This window comes from Eleginops maclovinus, chromosome 13 (genome assembly GCF_036324505.1).
Source record: "Eleginops maclovinus isolate JMC-PN-2008 ecotype Puerto Natales chromosome 13, JC_Emac_rtc_rv5, whole genome shotgun sequence".
Taxonomy (NCBI): Eukaryota; Metazoa; Chordata; class Actinopteri; order Perciformes; family Eleginopidae; genus Eleginops; species Eleginops maclovinus.
The window spans coordinates 20,561,192-20,584,920 of record NC_086361.1 but is presented as its reverse complement, the minus strand read 5'-3'; the positions used below and the strand labels follow the sequence as shown (position 1 = coordinate 20,584,920).

The following is a 23,729-nucleotide window of genomic DNA, read 5'->3' as shown; positions in this document are numbered from 1 at the left end:
CAAGATACCTAAGCTCAAATGAGTACTGTGGGCAAGTCTACGGTGTCGAAGTGTATGCAATCTTTGCACAAAAGCATGTAATGTGAAGCAACAACAGAGGACCTAGTTGGAGAAGTTGTTTTGAATGACATCACTGGTTCTGCTGACCTGATTAGAAATAATGCAGGCCTTTACATAAGGAGGACTATTTAGGATAATTAAGAGAAATAGTGAATTTTTGTATCGTTATTTTGGTTAAACATTAGTGAGATTCATATTTGTTATCAACGATGAGATCTGGACCAATGGAAGTGTTTTTTGAGGGGAAGGTAGTTGTAATTTTTTCCCAGTCCATTATTCCAATATGTCTCATTCACTCAAATGTAAGAAAAAAAAAAGGTCAACAGAATAATCTGATTTTTCCACGTCTTTGATTATTCCTATTATATCTTCCCTGTGTGGAATCCAACTCTCTCCATCCCTGCTTCTCTTTGTCTGAGCCCCAGCATCTTCAGAAAAACACATCAGTGCTCTCAACATGATGATGTAATGTGTTGGCAGCCTGCAGTTCACAGACCCACCCATAGATGGCAGTGTTGCCCCTCAAAACCTACTATAAACCCAGTCAACCCTGGTCCTACACACACACACACACACACACACACACACACACACACACACACACACACACACACACTCTCTGAGTTCATAGAGAGTCACTGGATCAGTGCTATTATTGATCCATGTGTGTTTCTGTTGTTTTCCTGTGCCACAAAGATTTGCACATGCGAAAAAAAACAAAGTGAATATTGAATCGGGTCATATTGAATTAGTCCTGACGTCAGCCCCCTCCCCGTCCCAGGGGGCCACAGTTAAAGATCAGTCAATATAGCTGTCAATCAGCCAATCAATCGCTCAATAAAGTTTCATTTTTAGAGTGCTTTCCCCCGTCACCTGTGAGCAAAGTGACATACAGTTGGAGGATTTTTTAAAGCGGCAAACAAAATACACAGATGACTGAGCTTAAAGGGCGAGACCGGACTAAGTCACCGCTTAAGACTCGGGCCCCTGAGGGGGTTTTTAGGGAGTGACTAGGAGCAAGTGCAATCCATTCTGAAAGTATCGCTTGATGGTGTTGTCCAGCTGTCTTCTCTGACTAAAATATAGCACTTGTTCCTGCGCTCTCTCCCCTCTCCGCCTGCCTGTTGTTTTGACTGCTGCAATGCACTGAGACAAGGGAGGGAAAAATAAGAGAGGGTTAAAGAGGGAGCATGCAAGCAAAAACAGAGAGAGAGAGTCTACTACTCGCCTCTCATTGGACGCCGAGAGCACGCCGTCTTTTTGCGTCGCTCGCTCCCGGCCAATCGGCAGCACAGGAAATATTTTGGGTTTGTGAATGAAGTGAATAGTGAGAGAGCAGGGCAGGAGTGGTTTGGTACATCACCCGTTGCTCACAGTGTGCCGAGTGCTCCCAAGAGATGGGTGTGCTTGTTTTTCGCTGTGTGGATATATTCGCAGAGATCAACAGATGACCTCGAAATGCAATAAGAAACTGTCAGAAGTTTAGAGAGGTTAAACTAAACGAATGACTCAGTGCAAACCTGTAGTCTGGCCAGCATGATGGCCTGAGAGTTTTTCAGTTTGAAAAGTCATTTTATGACGCTTTGCTTCGGTTTAAAGTGCAACTTCAGCCCTTGGTCTTTCTCCAGTAAAAGATTGAGCAGTGTTGCCCTCTCTGAGACCTTAACTCTCCAAACTATGATCCAAAATTAGAGACTTTGACAAAACAGATCTTTCAGAACCCACCTGTAGTCTGATCAGCACGAGGGCCTGAGATTTCTTTTGACTTTTTTTAGTTTGAAAAGTCATTTTATTGCGCATTTAATGGCTTCCATATTCTCTGCAAAAGCAGTTTTTGGTCTTTATCCAGGAAAGGATTGAGCAGTGCTGCCTACTATGCAACCTTTTTGAGCCCTTTTTTCTCTTAAGTATGATGCAAGTTTCTCTTTTACATTGTTGAACTAAAGCAGCAGCATGTTCCAGTGAAATGCATGCTTCAAAACCCACTCAACCCCAAGAACTGTGGCTGTACATCAGAGACTTCTTCCTTCTGAAACATTCCAACCCACTTCATACAGAGAGGATCGGCATGTCGAGTGAAGGAGAGAAAGTATGGACGATTTCCGTCTCAAGCACTCTTTATTCTCTTTTTCTATGTCCGTCACTGTTTCTCATGTGCAACCAAGTGCAACACCATGAAGGATTTGAAATGTGAGGAGTGTCAGGCGGGCTAACCCCGGCTGTCGGGGGTTTGTGGGTTGAAATGCATTTTAAAATGTGTGTTAAGTAAATCTGCTTTAGAACAAATCAGTCGCTGCAGCTATGACACCCATCCATGGTCAAATTCATTTCAGTCTGGGTGGTGCATTTAGACTGCGTGCACCACGGGGATGGCAGGGGTTGCATATAAACATCCTGATGGGAAAGGGTGATACAGAATCAACTTTTTGAGAGTCCCAATGTCACGCTGGAGTGGCCGAACACACATCCGCCGATCCATAGAAGCACAACCTCGACCTGAGGAAGTACAAACACAAATTGACCTCTTTAAAGAGACCCTTCCTCACAGTATAACCACTGCTGCGCCTGATTTGGTGTTCATGCAGCCTCGTGGAGAAGAGCACATACCGTGTGGCGGCCCTCGCTGGTTTCAGCCTTGGACCCTTTGGTGCATGTCATCCTCTTTGCTCCCTCAGCCTCTTGAAAGGACCAGCAGCACCATAGCGTAGCATCCTTACTGAGCAGACAGGGCTTGCTGGTGTAACTCCTCACAGGTCTAGCTGCAGCTGCTGGTGAGCTAATGACTCATACTTCCCTGAGCTGGGAACATGCTTGAGCTAGTCAGTCTTAATACCTCTGTAAGCTTCATGGTTTCTCAGCACTTGGTTGTTCACACCCCTCCGGCATTTTGTCCTTAAGACTGTTCACCACTGAGAACACCAAGTTCATTCAGGAGAGATTGCAGACTGCTCATACCCAAACAAGCAGTTTACATTCACAACAAATGTGAGTGAGAGCAGACCTTAAGTATGGATAGTTGGCATGAACACAAACAAAATGTTTCACGTTTCCTTTTGCATTCTTTCTTTTCAAAGCACATTCTCTTATCTCACTCACACTGGCAGCGGCGGGGCTGCGATGTATCTGCATTTTGATTTCAGTTTGCTGCACTTATAAACAAAGTTCACTTGAGTACAAGTCAACATTCTTTAGCTGGATGGCCTTTAGGGATTTAAAGGCGAGTCAGCTGATACTGTACTTCATTCCTGAAGGAGTTTATTCTGGATTCACTTCAACACACAGCGAGGTCCCTCCCTTAGCCCCGTCGGTATGAATGACCAGCTTTTGGTTCCTAAAAACCTGGTTCTGTGCTCCAAATGTGCACGGAAGTATTTGGAGATGGCTGATTTGGATTGGGAAATATTTGGCAGCCTTTCATGATGCAATGGAGGTAGAATTTGCAGAACAACTCTTATGAGAATTAGAAACCAGATGCATGTCTTTGAGGAAAGATGAGAAACATGGGTAAAGTATAGAACACTTTAATGAGGATTTCTAGTATTATTATTTAATCTCGGATTTATCGACTGATATGCAGTTTATGTACCTAGATGTGTTTATCTTGTTGTGTATGCTTTGTGAATCATTCCATAAAATGCAAATAGAAAAAATAATTTGCAGAACAGATGGCAGAATCTCACAGAAGCACATGGTATAATATACATACATACCACGTGAAGGAACATGCAGCTCCCTTACAAATCAAACATACAACAATAATGAGTAGCATAAATTAAGACTTAAAGTTCCTCCTCCTGCTTATTTTGAACAATATATTGTAGTCCAACATCTTTAAAAAACATGTCTGAGAAGTGTTTTACTCAAAATACCCAACAGATCACCCATCGTAGCATGCCTCACCCCCCTCTATTTCAGCCCTGTTCCTGAAGTGCTGATTCTGTGACTGTCACTGGCCACGCCCCTTTGGAGCGCCAACCTTACAGATTTGTAAGCTGCCGTGATTAAACGCCATATGATGTTCCAAACCACATCAAGCATCATTTCTGAAACACTTCTCAGTGTTTACCGCTAGAACTGAGACATTATATGTATTTTATTTACAACTCTCAGTCCCTCCTGCAGACATCCTGCACAGAGACACAGAGGTGCTGCGGAGGGGATTCAGCTCGCGACTGTATATGGGGGATGATACGTTGGGACGTGTCACGTGGGCGGGACGTTGCCAGGAGTTCAATGTAAAGCCTGTCCACATTTCGGTTATGACGTCATAACCGAAGCAAATCTGGATCAGCTCGTTTGTACCCCCTGTTTTTAGAGCTGTGGGTAAGGAGGAAAAGAGAGAGGGTTGTATTTTCTGACACTTTGTGAGTCTCCTTACACACCGGGGACACACATTTATGTTTAAAAGACAGCAAAAAGTGCGTTTTGCATAATAGGGGACCTTTTAAAACAGGAATCACAGCTGACTTTTCATACAGACTGCTGAAAGTTCCATTTGAACAACATCAAGAGCAGTTAAAACCCTTTGCTTAATTGACAAATTGTGTTGAGGCTTTAAACTCACAGCAACCTTTTGTCTTTAATAATAAATCTTGACTGTATTGGTTTGGAGCTCAAAGTATAAAACAAGTGTCCGATTAAAATGTACATGTACAACAAGCGCCTCTCCAAAATGTACACCAAGGGTGCATGCGGGTGATTTGAGATGGGATGGAGGAGGATCAATGAACCGCTCCGATCTGCAGCGATCCATAGTGCAGCTCGGCGTGTGCGCTGAGCATTAGAGAGAGTGATTTCTCTCCGTCACATGGTCTTTGGGAGGCTTCCCTTGGCAAAGGTTTGACCTCTCCACTGAAGGGCTTTGGCCCTCAATGCACACTCTGTCAAGTGTTAACACGGCTCGGACCGGGGCTGCCTTATTTATTCCCGGGCTTTACAGAGCTCCGTCTCAGAAGGGACTGTATGAGGCTCCGGATGATGTAGGAGTTGGCTGGATCTCACACAGCTGGGTCTTGGCTTTGGTGAATGGTGGAATGTAACGTCTGCTTTCCTCCGTGTTCTCTGGTTTTTGAGGTTTTTTCCTCTCCTTGCTCCGCGGCGTGGGTGTATAACACCTCTACTGCTGCGATGACAGCCTCCTGACCTGTAGTGAACCTCCTCTCTCCAGTGGTTATCGACTTTTTTTCCAGTTCCACTCGGATACATTAAGTATTTGCATAGACAAAACCAGCCGTGAACCTTCGCCCCACACTCTCCTACCCTTCAGCCAATGGAGACAAAGGCCGGCCGATTGTCATTTGCATGTCATTTGCATCAGATCTCTCCCCCCCCCCCCCCGGGACTGTTTGCAGTGTCAGGAGGCCAAATTAACCAGTGTTCCGTTTTAGCCACATTTGCATCTCATTTGCATTACCGTTGCTTAACGAGGGTTACTTAGCCGAGTGACCCCCCCTGCAAACTCCTTACCTCATGCGCCGAGGAGGCAGATAGTGCGACGGGCTAATTTCATTAAGGGAAACAGCCGTGTGACTGAGAGCGCCTTTTGGATGTAATCATTAAAGGGGGAGCTGTTTTGTAATCAGGCTTTTTTTCGGCTTGCATCGTGTCATATTTACTGTAAAGGATGAAAGATTAGGCGTGGAGGGGCTAGCGGGTGGCATCAATCTCACTCAGCATCTTAGAGCGGGATCATTAATCATCCCATCTACGGGACAGTCGTCCTCCTCAGACTCGGGGGGGACACAGTGTGCACACAGGAAGTGGACAGAAGGAGAGTCGGTGGCTGAGTGAGCAGAAGCGCCACGGCCAATACTTCTTCATTGATCTCGGGGGCTGGATGTGAGGCGGCGTTTGCTCCCGCTAATGTGTTCATAGGTCTGCCAAGGGGCTTCACACACACACACACACACACACACACACACACACACACACACACACACACACACACACACACACACACACACACACACACACGGGGGCCAAACCGTTTAAGTTCCTCATCCTCTCGGTTCATCGTTGCTCATTTTCCAGAGAGGCTCCTGTTTTCCTCTTCCATCCTACTCCCATGTTTTTTGATCCTCTTATTTGTAGAGAGGGCTTCGTGGACAGATGGATCCCCCCCAGCCCCGCCTCCCGCCCACCCCAAGATATTATGTGCTGGTTTTCAATAAGGAGAATTCTGGTTTTGTTTGAATCAACGGCGCACTACACACTAATGCTTCCACTTCATCCAGGGCAATATATCATCCGCGGAAATTTCATCATGTTGTTTGTTTGCTTTGGGATGGAAGTCAGGAGTCAGGCCCCGATATTCCATGAGGACTTGTTTTTCAATGTATACGCATTACCTCCAGTTCCTACCTCCCACTTCCTTCTTGATGAAAGGAATGTAACATCCAGTAAAAAATGTGATTGTATTTTTTTGCTCAAGGATTTATCCAATGCTTTCATACATATTGTATACACTCTTTCGGCGCACGGTTCCAGCAGCGCTCTCTCTCTCCTGTTGAGTGGTTTTATTAGGAAAATGTGACTCCTGTGTTCTGCCTGTGTGCTAATCCCATCTATAGAAGCAAATGAAAATGCTCTTGTTGGATAACTCTGCAATTATTCCCTCTGTAAGCAGACTAGCCAGCACTCACACTCTCATTACCAGCGTTTAAGTGTTTAGTATGAGGTGCTTAGCTGTGAACACGTACACACACATGCACACACACTGCGAGGCTGCTGGTCGGTTTAATGGGGGAGAAGGCCTTGAATGGTTCCTACGCTGTGATGCATTAAAGCTTAATAACCTGTCCTTTCAGCTCTCTCTTAAGAACATGCTTCAGAGCTGATAATTGGAAAGATATTTGCCTCTTTCTCTTGCTCTCTCTTGTCTCTTTTTGTGTAATGGCTGCTTTCAGTTCAGCTCAGTCTATTATTTGTCCTTGGACGATTCTTCTTCTTTTATTCCAAGTCATATTTTGGCTCTTTACCCAGAGCTTAGTTTGTGGATGAGGTGAGAGTGGCATGTTTTGGTTCTGTTGACGCATCCGTCACATTTAGCCAGCCATGGCAGATGAATGAACTTCACTCAGGTGTAGTCAAAGAGTAGTTGTTCTATTAATTCAGCTCTCAATGGTGCTTCCATTATAACACAAAGAAAGCTGTCCTCTCTACTGGATATGTCTTATTTCCCTTTAAATAATTAGGTTTGAATAAGCAACGGTACGCCACAAAAATCTGCTTTTCACAACTCAAATAAGGAAGGGTTGCAGGTTTGTTGACCTGGAAATAATTGTAGAAATGATTCCAACTCAAGGTCCAACTCTTTTCAATGGTTTTCAACGGCAACCCTGACCTGTCTGAAAGACGGCTGAGCAAATCCCATCGCTGGTGAATGTCATGAGAAAAGAAGATTAAAAAAAAGCTTTGCAAATGCTACACCTTTAGGAGGGATTTGTTAACTATTTCTTCCATTCAAAGAAAACATTGTAATACTTAACTTTAAGATAAAAAGGACTAAAAGTTCAATAACAGCCACTTAGCTTCCACACCATCAGAAGAATAACCTCCACCCATTATGTAATATTAAAAGGGTCTTGAAGAAGCTGCTTAGTGGACCATAAACTGAGGTTCTTACACTTTATACCGTCACTTATTGAACAATTTGCCTCTTTAGGAACCTCTATATCTACAACAGGGGTGTCCAAACCACGGCCCGGGGTCCAACTGTTGTCCATTTTTAATTGGCCCTCAAAAAGTATGCTTTTCTTATATTGTACTTCTTAAAAAATACTGCCCGGCCAAAACGAAGGTCACAAGCCTGTGGGGGCAGTGCTATGATCTGGGGTTGCTGCAGTTGGTCTGGTCTAGGTTCAGCAATGTGCCCAAAGAATGAGGTCAGCTGACTCCCTGAATATACAGAAGGACCAGGTTATTCCATCAATGGATCTTTTCTTCCCTGATGGCACGGGCATGTCCCAAGAGGACAATGCCAGGATCCATCGGGCTCAAATTGTGAAAGAGTGGTTCAGGGAGCATGAGACATCATTTTCACACATGGACTGGCCCCCACAGAGTCCAGACCTGAACCCGATTGAGAATCTTTGGGATGTGCTAGAGAAGACTTTGCGGTGGTCCAAATCTCCCGTCATCAATACAAGATGTTGGCGAAAAATGAATGCAAGACAGAAGTAAATGTTGTGACATTGCAGAAGCTTGTGGAAACGATGCCACAGCGAATGCGTGCTGCAATCAAAGCTAAAGGCGGTCCAACGAATATTAGAGTGTGTGACCTTTGTTTTGGCCAGGCAGTGTATATGTCAACAGATCCTACACAGTAGTATTCATGTGTTAATAAGCCCACTTAAATAAATTCAGTCAATTGAAGTTCAGAATCAGAATCAGAATGAGACATACTTTATTTATGGTTTTGTTAGATGAACATTTTTTCCAACAAATCTTAGTTGACAAATAAAAAAGCCCAATAACTTATTGGCATAACACTCTTGGAATAGACCCTTCCTATTTCCCCTTATAAGCAATCTGAGGCTTCTGTTGTAAGGAATGTTCTGCAAACTAAATAAATGAAACCCTACGGAAAGATTTAGATTTAGGCTGTTTTTTTTTTTTCGTAAAGCATATTCAATTATCAAGCGTAATTGACATACCTTTTTCTTATTTGACTGACTTATAACTTAACCTATGAGGCATTGTTTAGTGGGTGGCCCAGCACTTCATAGGTTTTTCTGTATGTGGCCCTCGGTGAGATTTGGATACCCCTGATCTAGAGTCTTTACACCCGTTTGGGAAGAATTTGTACTGATTTAGAGTAACTCTGGTAATGAATGCATGTACGAATTAAAAGATCACTTGCTGCCTCGCTAACCTGAAGATGTGTAAAGCTGCATCAATGCTTTGACATACTTTTTCTGCATGTGAATGAATGTGCACAACTTCGGTTTTGAGCATTTTGTCGGGCATTTCTATCTATAGTTATATGTTTATGTCTTGCTCTTTCTCCAATTTATCACCCAACTCCCAACAGATCAACCAGTGTCAATAAGGCGTTGAGACTTCGCAGGTAGGCATTATTTCTTCTCCGATGAACAGTATGATTATCAATAACACAACTCTACACCAGCAGAAATATTAATGGTATCTTTGGAAAACAACAAGTCCAACCTGAGGCAGTTTTAAAGTCGAATTGCACCATTTTCAAAGTTGTATCATGCCAGCCCGAACACCGCCTGGAGCAGTTTAGTAAAGTCTAAGAACATTACTCAAGTGACCACTGATTTTCACACACACAGTCTGCGATACTTGCGTAGAGTCAGAGGCGGTCTGATAAAAAGACGCTTTGAGGTTGTGTAATTGGACTCTGTAGGATCCGGCATTGAAGCTTGAACCACACTTGGACTTAAGAAATCACGACCTCTCGCAGCTTTGAATTTTACTATGCTTAAAATATGTGTCTCAGAAGTTCCCTTTCTATATAGTATTGCACGACTTAATCTCGGGAGTATCCCGCTAAACCGAGCAGCAGTTCGTTTCATGTTAAATGGGAATAATTCTGCGGGAAACATGTCATTCTATCCTGTGCGATCGTCGTCCACTGAGCACCGACGTGACTTGACTTTATTTAAGTTTCAGTCCAAACAACCTTGGAATGTGACTTGAAAATAAACTCGATGGCGTGCTGACAACTTGCAAATCACTCTCGTGTGTCACATGTATATATTCCATACCATATCCAGTATGTGTTACCTCCCGATGTTTACGCCTTCAGCGGTGTTCCTGGGACCAGAACTGATTAGACTTGAGGTTAACATGCGTGCCAGTCAGCACACACACACACACACAAACACACACACACACACACACACACACACGCGCACCACTGCTGGCTGCCGGCTTCTTAGATGTATTTCTGTGTGTGTCCCTTTATGCTGAGGATTAGAATAAAGGGCAACTTTATGTGTTGACGCCCTGAGCGCTGCCTGTATGGCTCGCAGTAAGTGCCTAATGTGTGGTCACAGTTGGTAGAAGCCTGTCCACATTGCTGCGTGGCCACGGGGGCCGAGGACGACGGCTCAGCGCGGCTGCTTGTTTAATGCGCTCTGACCCAGAAACTGGCAGTCTGACCTCTTTAGCTTCTGCTTATAGAAAATCTCTCTCTCTCTCTCTCTCTCTCTCTCTGTGTCTCCCCTACACCTCTTCCTCCCTCGCCCTCAGTTGGCCTGTTCTCCCTCTTGAGATGTGACGTTACACCCTCCCCCCCTCCCACATCTACTGCCCTGCTAAATCAGTCTTGGACTTCACAGGTCCTGTTTTGTTTTTGTCCGTTCTGAACACCTTTCCTTAAAAACCAAATCTGGGTTTCTAAATCATGATGATATTAAGATTTTCCCATTCCAGTAAATTCAGTTTTACTTTTTTAGCAGTGAACACAAAAACTAGATTTTTGAAATTCTTTCTTGACCTCTTTTTAAAAACTGAAGGGGATTCATTAAGCCACTTAATCTGCTGATTGATTGCGCTCGTTACTCCACCAGTTTACATGAGACATTTAACTGGCCTATAGTGTGTATAAGGGGCCCATATACGCTTATTTTCAGGTTCATATTTGTAATTTCTGTCTCTACTGTGTTCAAAAAGCTCTTTATTTTTCTCATACTGCCTGTGCTGCAGCACCTCTTTTCACCCTCTGTTTGAAACCAGAGCCAAGTCTGCTCTGATTGGTTAGCTGGCTGTGATTGGTCAACTGCTCAGAGATGTCCCGCCCCTTAGCCTTATCACGTACAATGTGTTGGAGCTCAAGCCAATAGAAGAGGGATTGTTACCTAGTGATGTCACTATGTTCTGGAAGTAAAGACAGGAGTCTAATGGTGGCGTTTCAGGCAGGGGGGGAAGTGTGTTGGAAGGAACACAGGGATTTTAGCCTTTGCAGACCATTTACATGCATTAACACGCTACAGGAGAGAATAGGGCCACTTTAAGGTGAAACTAGTAAATTAATATCATCAATCAAGTGTTTATTTGGACTTGTTTGACGTTTTGTTTTTTTTGTTCCCAGTAATGACACTCCCTTATTTTGATGTTCCAGGAACCATGCGGCTTTGGTCTTGTTGGCACTTGTTATTTAAATGCAATATCTGTGTGAGCGGGTGCTAAAAATAGCTTGTAATATCCCTTAAAACCACAAGTGAGTCAGCCAGCCGGGAGCCGATATAAGCCGCTGCATCACCGTTCCCCACAATACTTCATAACTCCATAACTCCACAGTTGCTTAATGTCGTCGCTTCTTTCCCAGAGTATCCTCACACTGTTGAGGTCACTTGAATATCTGTTGCTGTGAGTTTCGACATAACCATTTGCCGTCAAAGGAAGCTAGATAGAGAGAATGCAAACATTTGCTAGCGGTGATGACTCGGCAGTATTGATTTATATAAATGACAAGATCAGTCTGCAGGTCAACACTTTATATATGAAATCATAGGATTAGAATCAGATTCAAACACACAAACCCTGGTTGTCCGTGTACCAGCTAGCTAATATCCATTTACATGTAAAGCTAGGCTAACTATCTTCCAGAAGAATACAAATTTGTAAGACACAGACTTCACGAGTCATCCAAAACTTTATAAGGAGACAGATTAAATGTAGGCTTGTTGCACACACAGCAAGTCTCCTGCATTGCCAGCCTTCAGATGCAACACTTTTTTTTCAGCAGAGGCTTGAATAGCAGACAGTGTCCAAAATATGGTTTTTTTAAATGGTTGAAATTCGACTTTTGTATGTATTTATGAATGATGTAGCTAGAAGTTATGAAAGAAGCAACCCTGAGAGGCTATGCATAAAATCAGTTTTTACTGTGAAAATCTCTCTCCACACACTGAGTTCACACCCCCACTCACCCGCTCCCCCCTGCTCCTTTTATTGTGACTTATATAAGCTGTGTTACTGTTTCTGTTTGACCTCTCACTGTGGTGACAGTTAGTGCTGTGAGAACGCCGCACAGTCCTGTTCAATCAGGCTCAACAGATGTGTGTGTATGCGTCTGAGTGTGTGTGTGTCCATAAGTTGGGAGACCTTTTGAAATATTCAGCTTAAATAGAGCCAACAGTACTCTGGTAAACAATAAGTTAGGCAGAAGTGCGGGTGCTCCTATGGGAAATAATATTTGAGTAAAACATAGGAAGCTCATCAAGGGGAAGCAGAGAACTTTGTAAACGCTCCAAGCCTTTAAAGTCAAATAAGAGAGAGTTTCTCTGTTGAAAATGGTCCCACATCCTCGTGGGTGTTTGCATATGTTATATATGCTGTGAATGTGTCCTGTGAACGAGTAGGAAGTGTACATAAGCTGCTAAAGTTCCAAACCAAAGTGCCGTAGAGCCCGAATGGGAAGCAGAATGTGTGGAAATCGTCTAGGAAATATTAGAAATGCTCACCAGAATAAAGTTAATTTGAAAAACTTTAAAAGGCTGGATGCTTATATGGAGAAGTGTGTGTGCTGAGGCATGTGTGTGCATGTCAAGAAGCGTTTGTTGCCACTCCGGCCCCCCGTCTGGCCGATCCTAAATGTCACCCCCCCCTCCGCACAGCGAGGGAGCGTGTTATGCAACTTTATCCCGACGACCGCAGCTCTCCCATCAACAAAGCCCGTCGGCTGCAGATCTGTCCGCCGCAGCCTGTTGTTTTTGTTATTCCCCTCTCCGTCTCTGTTATTACCGACCACATTAGCAAGTTAATTATATGACCTGACATGTACCGCTCGGTGAGAGTCGCGCCTGGGAACGCCGACACTTGGTATCCCCATCATGCACTGCTCCGATGAACAAGCTGAAAGGAAGCAGGTTAAATGATTCCAATGTCTGCTTGTGACGAGGACTTGTGTGTGTTTGTCCTCGTTCCAGTCGAGCTCACCCATGGCCGGCCGGGGGATTGCACTGTTTGGTGACTGAAGGCCCAGATCTGGCTCCCTCTCTCTGTCTATAGCTATGTAACCAGTGGCCTGGTTGTTGGGTTCTTGTGCACTGAGTTCACCTCTCTCTCTCTCTCCCCCTGGATGAGTCATCGCAGGATAATCAGGCCCAGAGCTTTACGAGGATAACTCAGGCCGACGGCATCGACACGCTCTAACCACCATCAGCACCCGGTCGCAGCAAAAAAAAATCCCAGATAGAAAGAGTAGCGAGAGAAATGGAGGGAGATTGATTAAGAAGTTTATTTTGTCTGTGCACACAAGATCTCCTTCCTCTCTGCTCACTTAGTGTATGCATGCATGCCTTTGCATAAATAAGCCCATGCATGGGTACATGTGTGTGTGTGTGTGACAGTATTTTCCTCCCCTGCTGGTTCTGCTAGGTCATCGGGTGCAGTGAGTTGGCACACCAGGGTTTTCCCCAGGTTAGTGCCAAGGCCAGTGCCCAGGATAATTATGGTATTATTGCATGTGTGTGTGTGTATGTGTTTATTTTACCAGAGCAGTCTCCTCTTTCCTTCATTCCCCTCACATTCCCGCTCTGCGCTGTGTCTGAAGCCAGTGGTGCCATCTGTCAGCTCTGTGTGTGTGTGTGTGTGTGCACACATCTTGAGCTTCAGAGGGAGAGTATATTATGCAAATTAGAGAGAGGACGAAGGGAAAAAAAGCAGAGGGTGGCAGTGAGCGGAAGGGTGGAGAAGGGGGAGAAGTGGAATGGAAATGATTCTGTGTGTGAGTGTGTGTTTGAGCGTCTGCCCCAGAGCTGCAAAGTCAGCCATTAATTTGACCCCTTCCTGGCAATGCAAGCGTGTTGTGGTTTGACACAGAGTGTGTATGTGTGTGTGAGAACTGGAAATCAGCTGGTACCACCAGTTCCTTTACTGGAAGCTTAAACTTTCCGAGTGTTTGGTCAGCAGGGGAGGAAAGAGCATCTGCACAAGAGTAATGTGCAGTTATTGAAAACATACTTTAAAGATGTCACCCGTAATTAAGCATTGAACACTCACGATTTAAGACGCATCCATCTCAAACGTGCCGCCTAAATTACCCACAATGCACAAGATAAATGCATGTTTCATGATCTGGGTTTTTATGGTTTTCTGTTCAAAGGAGGGATTCATGGTTCCAGAAATCTGTGCAGAAACCCATAAAGATCCATCTATGCATTCCCGAACTCGTCACTTATTTATCTGGGACCATGCAAACAGAACAATCATCAGTCCTATACTCTTATAAAAGAAGACAGATAACTTAGATGTTGTGCATGCCCTTTTGAACCACAATAACAAGTGCTTGTTGCTATAGCAGCAGGCGCATCATGGCCAGGTCTTTTCTGATGCACCTGAGTATACCAGATAATATCAAACAAACCCAAAACAGTAAGACAAGTTGAACCCCAATGATTGTATATACCTTGATTGGGAATCTGGACATTACTTTTGCACGGTAATGTGCAAAAGGCTGGAGTTCCCCTTTTAATTAATTTAGAGTTAGTTTTTTATGGTTTTATGTTTTGAGTCTGTAAGAAAAAAGATGACATGCCGTTTCTGCGTTTTGAGGGCAACCTATTATTTTTCACAACATCCTCAGAACGGCATTATCAGTCTGAAAACATGGCAGTTTAGTTTCTGAAAGGATTGCATTTTGTGAAGGTCTTCACCACACAATTCAGTGAGGACAGCAGGGCTGCATTTCAAGTAGCTTTTTCAATAAAAGGCGCAAAATAAACAGAATTCATGACCATAACTGGAGTCAGCACTATTATCTCAATGTGATTGCAGCTGCACAGTTAATGACTTGCATGAAAAGCCTGCAAGCAATTTGAAATGAGGCAAAGAAAAATATTTTGGTCAAAACAAACTTAGGAGCTAGATTACTAACTTTGAATTGAAGAAAAAAAAAAAGAAAGTTGGGTGCAGTTGAGGAGAGTAATTGAAATTTATGACTTCCACCCTTGGGTCGGGATCCGGCTACATCACCGCAGCACAAGCCCTGTTTGTTGCTCCCAGTGGCAGAATGTGGTTTCGCCATTGGTCATGTCAAACTGGAAACATCTTACAGTAAGAACTGCTCAGAGCTCGCCACATCCGCCCGATGTTGTTTGACTCAAACATGATGGACTTTTTTCACATTCTGCTTTTAGACCTGGGGGTTTATTACGTCAAATTTCAAACATCCATTACTGGTTGTCCTAGGAAGGTTTATTCAGTGTCACATCCCGGGAAGAACCAGATTACAAGAGTTACGAAACATTAAATATGCAGTTGCACCATTGTAAAATATTAGCAACCCACCGATGAACAATTATTGAGCAACACGTTATGCAGCAATGACACCAAGAAAGGAATATTAAAACAGCCCTATTAAGTTTCCCTTTCCTGTATTGTGATATATATTATTTAGTGCATGTAAATGGTCTGCAAAGGTTAAAATCCCTGTGTTCTCTCCCTGCCTGAAACACCTCCAGTTGACTCCTTTTTTTACTTCTGGAACAATGTGACGTCATTATCGCAACAGAGCTGGCCAGCTAACCAATCAGAGCAGATTGGGCTCTATTTTAAACGTTAAAGCATGGAAACATGTCACAGTAGAGGCACAGAATACAAATATAAAACCTGAAAATTAGCAGAACTTTTCTTCTTTTAACAACATGAAATGTCATTTGTTGTCTTGTATGATCTGAAACCATCAGCAGGAGGACATAATTGAGTTTGCAGTCCAGAAATCTGAAATAACTGCCACTAACAAAGAAAAGACGAACATTTTAAAAGCACAAAAATGACATCATGGGTTTGTCTTGTCTTCATCCCTCCAGTAGAGATTCAGAGACTTGAAAAATGTGAAGCCAAGGAGCATTTAAGCTGTTCTGGAAGTTGGCCCAACACTTTACGAAAACCTAGCCTTGAGGAAAACACCAATAACAACAACAACAGTAATCTGTGATTACGGAGCAAATACAGCTGCCCAGTTATTTTTACAAGCCAGTGAAAAACCAAGAGCAAAAAGTAAGACACAGCAAAGTAAAGCATGATAAAAGTTAATAAACTGCCATGAAAGCAAGGTCAAAGATAATTAAAAAGATAATTACATGAAAGGTTCCGTATAGAAATGAGTGGGCGCGCTAATCTGAAAGGATGGTACACATTAAACATCATCAGATCCTCAGATAGGTCGATGCAAAGTTGGGGACACCTTTGATTTTAATCTGGACTATAAGTGCACCGTAAGTGAAGATAAGAAAGTTGAACTCCAGAATTATAGAGATTTATGGGGCCTTTGTCAGAGTATGTCCACAGGGGGAAGTAAGGATTGCTGTGAGCAGATGTGGAGGAACAAGACGCTGTTACAGAAACATTTACTCTGTCACACAATAAAGTGAAAGGAAAGGAAATCAGGGCAGTGAAAGGACAATAGGGTTAGCATAAGGCATGTCAGCCTACAGGGACATCATTAGATCAGATTAGCAGCAACAGAGGTTATTTTTTTTGGCCCGTGGTTCAAAGTTGTCATCTGTCCGACCTTTGACTCCGGCAGTCTCCCGCGGCACGGCCACATTAGTTGGATGTTGCATGTCAGTGTCCACAACTTTCTCGCTTTTTCAGGGACAATAAATATGCTGATTACGTTCACTCTGCCGCTCCACTGCACGCAACCTCCGTGTGGCGGACTGTCCTTTCCAGCAGAGGGGAAAATCTGATGCAGTGCGGTGGATGGACGGACATAGATAGTCCAAAAGTGTTTTTTTCTAGTAGGAACAAGAGTATTTGAGGTCATGCAATTTGATTCATTTCGCCTTTTACCAATGTCAGTGCTACCAAGATCATGCTACGTGATTCAAGGAAGGAATATGCTCACATCTTAAAGGGGCCCTTTTACGCTCATTTTCATTTGTATGTAGTGTCTCTCCTGGGACATTCCATGCTTTAATGTTCAAAAAGCTCTTTATTTTTCTCATACTTCCTGTGCTGCAGCGCCTCTTTTCACCCTCTGTCTGAAACCAGAGTCCAGTGTGCTCTGATTGGTTAGCTGGCCGGCTCTGATGTGATTTTTTTTCAACAGCTTAGAGATGTCCAGCCCCTTTGCCTATAACGTCAGTGTCTTGGAGCGCCAGCAGATAGAAGCGCAAGTGTTACGTAGTGATGTCATTATGTTGTGTATGTAAACGAAGGAGTCCAATGGCGGTGTTTCAGGCAGTGAGGGAGTGTGTTGGAGATAACCCTCTCTGGAGGGAACAGGGATTTTAGCCTTTGCAGACCATTGACATGCACTCAAACCTATATAACGCACTACAGGAGAGGCCGAAAAGCATAATAGGGCCTCTTTAAGAAGACAAGGTGGAACTAATGAATCAATGCACAGTGTTTATTTGTCCTTGTTAACCTGTTCGATCAAACGTTTTATTCATTTTGGTTCCCAGTAATGACACTCCCTTATTTTTGTGTGCCAGGAATCATGAAGCTTTGGTCTTGTTGGTACTAGCCAATAGAAGTCTTGCGTAGTGATGTCATTATGTTGTGTAAGTAAACAAAGGAGTCCAGGAGAGAAACTCCTTCTGGAGGGAACTTTGGGATTTTAGCCTTTGCAGACCATTTACATGCACACAAATAAAAATGGGAAAGGGAAAACTCCCAAAAAGCAAAACAGGGTCTCTTTGATTTGTTGTACCTCAATTGTGAGGTTTGTCCCTTGTCTTTGAGAGATCTTCTGATGACACCAGACAAAGCGACTTTTAGCTCCCCTTCAGTACACAGACACAGATTAGGATCACTTTAACCACTGAGACATTGTGTGTGTGTGTGTGTATCTCACATCTGTGTCTTGGCTGGCGATATTCTCCTCCTCCCACAGGAGTCTCTCTCACTCTCTCTCTCCCTTCCATCTTTACCCTCTGCAGGAGGGGAACCAGCAAACAGGCCTGTAATTGCAGTAAACATGGAAATGCAATATTCACACCAGGATTGCTCCGCTCGCTTAATGGACAACTCCTGTCATCTGTCTCACACTCCCTGACTCTTTTACCCTTATTTTTGTCAGATCTTTCAACACTTTTATCACCCCGGGGTACTGAATGGCAAAGTCATCGCCTGACTTTTTTTTTAACAGATTCATTTTCAAGATACGTCAATCCTTTTTAACTTGAGTATATCGTTAAACATTTTGAAAAATGTATAGAAGGATGAAAGTAAGACACTGGCTGGGACTAATGTCCTTACTCTGTTAGAGCAAATGGTTCTTGACCCCCGCATATTTACAAAAAAAACGTACACAAAATGTCGCTGCTTGATACAGTTGGGTGTATTTGGTGCTACCAGAGCCAGATGGATATGTTTGAAGTAATATAAAACTTACTTTACGGTCTGTTTTGGAAAAGTGTATAAAAACGTAGTAGTTAAACATTACAGCCAATGAAATCCGATTAAAAATATTCAGATAAATTGGCTTTACTAATACATTTGACTCTTTTCTGCGACTTTAAGGACACACATGATGAGTTTCATCAGGAACAAAACTCTGAATGTGTAGATAAATATTGTATTTTATCGTAAGAAAGTTCAACAAAGTACCTTTCTAAATAATTGAAACGTAACAAATACAAGAAAGCTAAATTAGCCTTTGTTTGAACTGCTTACTTCTCGACGTGTGCAGCATAGCTTTCACAAGATGTCAAAGGTAGCTATGTTTTAATGAGGTCGCAGACACAAGTGTAGTTTGGGAACTACTGCCATCCCGCATTCTCCTGAGCCAATGCTAATTTATTGATGATAAATAATTCACACGGACTCCAGCCTCCCAAAGCACTTAGGTTTTTTAGACACATAAACAATATCTTATATGGAACACATCATAGTTACATTTACCCTGCTGTACATACAGTGTATACGTTCAGGGTGACGCCATATGGTGTTTAATTGCGTGCTTCATTTACCACCCTTTTCTTTTCAAACAAACCGGTTGAAAAGATAAAGACAGAAGCTAACGTTGAAGACTACGGACCACAGTGAACACATCACCTGTAGACCGACAAACAAATTAAGGAACAACACTGTTCCAGTATAGCAGGATAGATCATTATTTAAGAACCTTTAAATGGCAAAAGCTTCAGCATGTACATTCAGCACAAGTTAAGTAGCTAGCGTAGCATAGAAGCGCTTTCCATAGGTTTACATAGAAACTGAACATTTTTAGTAAAGTACACCTCCTTACAATCTGTGTAGGTAACAGGTGTCAAACACAAGGTTTGACTCGTTCAAAATCCACAAAAACAGCCTGAGAAAGAAGAACATTTTAAACAATGTGTGAGAGTCTAAGCAGAGTCTGTCTTTTTTTCGAGCTAGCCGATGCTACGCTTAGGCTAAATTCCCAGTGTAGCTCGCTATGTTTCCTTCCAGTGGTCTGGGGGATTTATCCAAGGGTCGATCCAGTTGAGAAGTTGAGGAATCACCTGTGTAACATGACGACTAGATGAAGATATACCCGCCGCCATTTCCAATTACTTTTATTTTTCACCCCGAGGACTCGCATCGTCTCTCGCCCTTTTCTTTTTTGAGCAATTAAAAGAGTTAGCCTTGCGAGAAGAGCGGCACTTGGTTTGTATGCCTTGCGAAACAATGGCCGCTCTCAGTCAGTTTGGCGGCGGCGGCGGCCCAGACAAAGAGGGAAAAGACAAAGTGAGAGACAGCGCTGGAAGTTTGTATCAACAGAGAGACGAACGCTGCTGGTGTAGCAGTCATCGTATCTGATGTAGACAGAATCATCCTCAGTTGTCAAATGCTGATGGGGAAGGTGTGTGTGTGCTTACGTCTACCCCCCTCTAATAAGTGATTCCGATCACCGCCTCAGCATTGTCTAGTAGTTTCCTCTCGAGAAATGAAAGATAAAAAATGATGGCAGAGAGAGAGGAATCCTAATTAATTGTGATGAATATGCAGATTGGGTTGAATCCTCTGGATAGCCCCGCTCTTTTCACTACGATCTGCTTCAATATTTAGACAGAGCTTAGGGACAAAGACAAGTCTATGCCGAGAATACAATCAGCCTCAATTTGACTTCACTACTACTCCTCGGATTGGTGTGTCAGAGTGTGTGTATGCTTTTCCTCAATCCTCTTCTCCTACAATTTTAATCTTATAAAATCCCCGTCTACCACTGAATTCTTTGAAATTACGCTTTGTGTGGCTTCTGATTAAAACCAGCATAACATCTCTGTCTGAAGTGTTTCATTAGAGGAACACAGTTGGCTTCCTACTGGTGGAATTTGACAATACTTGTTTTTAATCTTAAAATACGTTAGCAGCGAGAAGCACACAGCAGGGACGGACGAGTTTGAATGATTCAGAAACACAGGACCATTTAATTAAGGTCCAAATCAATCAATTTGTCTCTGGATGTTTCTCTGAATGAGTGTAATTGGTGTGTTAGTGGAGGACCGTTCTGCCCAGCATTTTGTTTGCCATTATTGTCTTTGACGGTCTAGTTTTTACCTGGTATTTAAACTCATCTGCGCTTGGGATTTTAAAACATAATGGGTTGAGTTGTAGGAGTCATAATTGGGAAACCGGGCTCAGCTCTGACAATTGAGCAACTAAAATGCGAAAAGTTGGAATTTCCCATACGAGGTTGGGTTTAGTTTAGTTTATTAGCACATATTTGGCTCTCATAACGGGCCAGGTGGTCGCCGGTATTAAAGAGACTAACTTATTTATACACATTTATCACTTTATACCAATTTAGGATTTTTTTCAATGATTTCAAACTTTTTTGTTCTGGTTATAACGACATCAAATATGACATTATTTTACGACTTTCGAAGCTTCAATCCAACTTTCTACGGTAGAACCTCAGGTAAAAATGTAAAATGTTCAAGACCCAATACCCACACAAGAAGCTTTATTTTGAAAATGATTTAACTTCCAATCAAAGGTTTAGTTTTTTTATTTATGCCAGATGAAAAGTCACAGGATCGTCACACTTATGTGGTTTAATGATCTGTGCAGAGTAACTAGATAGATAGATACATATATAAGGATACTCGATCCACAAATTGGGAACTTATTAAGTTACAGTAGCAGCAGTTTGTTCAGGCATTCAAATCTTAAAATGTTTAAAGGTGGAAAAAAGCATAATAAATAAATATAAGTAATACAATAAAATGAAATGAATTCAAATAAATAAATAAAATAAAACAAAAAAGCAGCTAGTCTATATACATACAGAAGAGACTACATAAACCACAACAATACTCAGTATAACATGTTGTTCTACAATATTTCACAGTAGTAGAAAACTTATATACATATAGTATAGTAGTACAAGGATTACAGTTGTGTTAACAAGCAGTTGTGTTAAATGTTCCTGGTTATTCGTGGTACTCGTGGAGAAATATGTATGTGCAACATTATATGACAATCCTAATAGATTCGGAGGTATTTCAGGGTGAAGCAAAGCATCTTTAAACTGGAACAGGGGTTTTCAAATGTGACGATTTAGAGACAAGCACACTCTGGAAAGACTTCAGTATTATCATAATGATTAATGAAATGTTTTCATTCATTCAACGTTTCTTAGTCAAACCAGTCTGGTTCACTTATTTTCAGTAACCATATGAGCTCTGCAATTCCAGTTTAGTTCAGTGACAACCTCTTGAGTCAGAAACCAGAATTTACCCAGCAAAGCAGCATCGCAACACGGTGTTAGTCTTTCACATTGCTGACAGCGTTTGCAGGCGGCGTTTCATATTGAGGCAGATATTTGGAGCGTTTCTGAGCCAAGATGAGAAGAGCATCTGCTTCCTGCTGAAGTTTCAGGTTCACTGCCTGCTCACTTTGTGCTTTTCTTCCTTCCAAAAGAAATCTTTCAAAACCAGAACCTCATATCCACTTTGATTACATCTCTGAATCAAAACAAACTCCAGGCAGAACACTTCTGGCAGCTGTGATCGATGAAAGGAAATGGAAATTAGAGCAATTTTTTGTATGAAATGACTTTTAATTTGACTGTTTTTCGTCTTTCTTTTTTAAAAAGCCGGCACAGAGCTGAAAAAGTAGTGGACATAATAAGCACAGAAAGTCCATCTAAAGTAACTTCTGCCTTACTGGGAAAGTCCTTCAGCACTGACCATTATAGAGGAATGGAAAGTTGATAAAAGGAGATGAAGTAACAGGAAAAACTCTTTGGGGTCAGTGAGACCCAGACTCAACCTCTTACTCCTTTCATCATCTATTTCTTTTATATCCATTCCCTCCATGTTTCCCTTTATCTTTCCAAACTCCAACCAGCATAGACTGACTTCACCACCTCAAACGTGATGAGGTGTGTGTGTGTGTGGATGCACGATTGCACATGACTGCAGTGAAGGGTGAGTCACGTTAATGTCTGGAAGCCGTGTTGTGATCTGTGACCCCCCCGGCTGGCCGACAAGAGGCAGCCAAGCACTTGGTCATCTGGTGTGAGCTGAGATATCGCAGCCTGGGTGTAAAACTGTGCGTGTGTGTGTGTGAGAGACATTGAGAGCCAACTGAGACTGCCCGGACTGGCCACCTGTGTACTGAAAGCAATGGGAGCCATTCTCAGGGATGATGCTAAGATAAACCTGATGGTAAATCAGATTTGTATACGGACACTTTTAAGTGATATGTCCCTTTGAGTATGAACAGGTCTTTATTTCTCTCACACTGCCTGCACATCTTTTCACCAGAGCCCAGTCTGCCCTGATTGGTTAGCAGGTCAACCGTTTAGCAACCTCCCGCCCCTTAGCTTATCACTTAAAATGTGTTGGAGGGTTGGCGTAAGTGTATAGTGATGACACTATGTTCAGGAAGTAAATAAAGGAGTCCTGTGAAGGATGGGTGGGGGAGAACTTTAGGATTTTAGCCTTTGCAGACCATTTACATGCACACAAACCTGTATAACACACTGCAGGAAAGGACAAACCCCTCAAAAACACAACAGGGCCTCTTTAACACCAAGCTTTTGGACATTGCTGACAAAACAACCATATCAGGGCGTATTGAAATGGTTTACATTATTAAAGGCACATGCAGATGCCCAAGAGATATCTAGCTGGTGAAATATCCGGAGCTATCTGCAAGTCAAAACCCATTTATGAGAGAATTGTATCGACAGCAGTGGCGACCTTAAGCCAATTAGAGCAAAGATATGGGCTGGAGTCATATCAGAGAAGATCAGTCATTATTTATTCATGTATATACCTGCAACTCTCTGACTTCTCCTTAGTTCTGCATCAGAAATAGCAAATGCATGCACACTCATCTTGGATCGCTCGCTTCTTGCAGACATTAATTTCTGAGTGTGGTCTTGAGGCTTTCCTGCATCACTTCTCAAATGTGTTTTGTCGTATTTTGGACAGAAGACAGATTTGTTGAGGGTTCCTACTCGTGAAATATCTCATAATGTGACACAATGTCCAACCCCTCATCATAAGACAGACTGTGTAAAACCCTTTTCTATAAAACATTATACATGACATTTATATTTCAACATGGAAATCTATTTTCTGCTCTCCACTGCTGGTTCATGCTTTTTGTGTTCCACTGGAGGAAAGACCTGGAATGACTTTTCCTGATTTATTTTAAGCTCTGTTGAATCTCACTTGTTGTTAATTAGACTCAGAGCTTCTCAGATCCACTGCCAGCTAAAGTGAATTTCCCAAAAATGGCATCATTACATTACACGTCTTTCCTCT

The 23,729-nt window shown here is 42.7% G+C and overlaps 1 protein-coding gene across 2 annotated transcripts in view; it reads left to right on the top strand.

Moving 5' to 3' along the window:
* e2f3 (E2F transcription factor 3) overlaps window positions 1-23,729 on the top strand; it is a 141,885-nt gene that overhangs the window by 8,651 nt on the left and 109,505 nt on the right. The window lies entirely within an intron of this gene.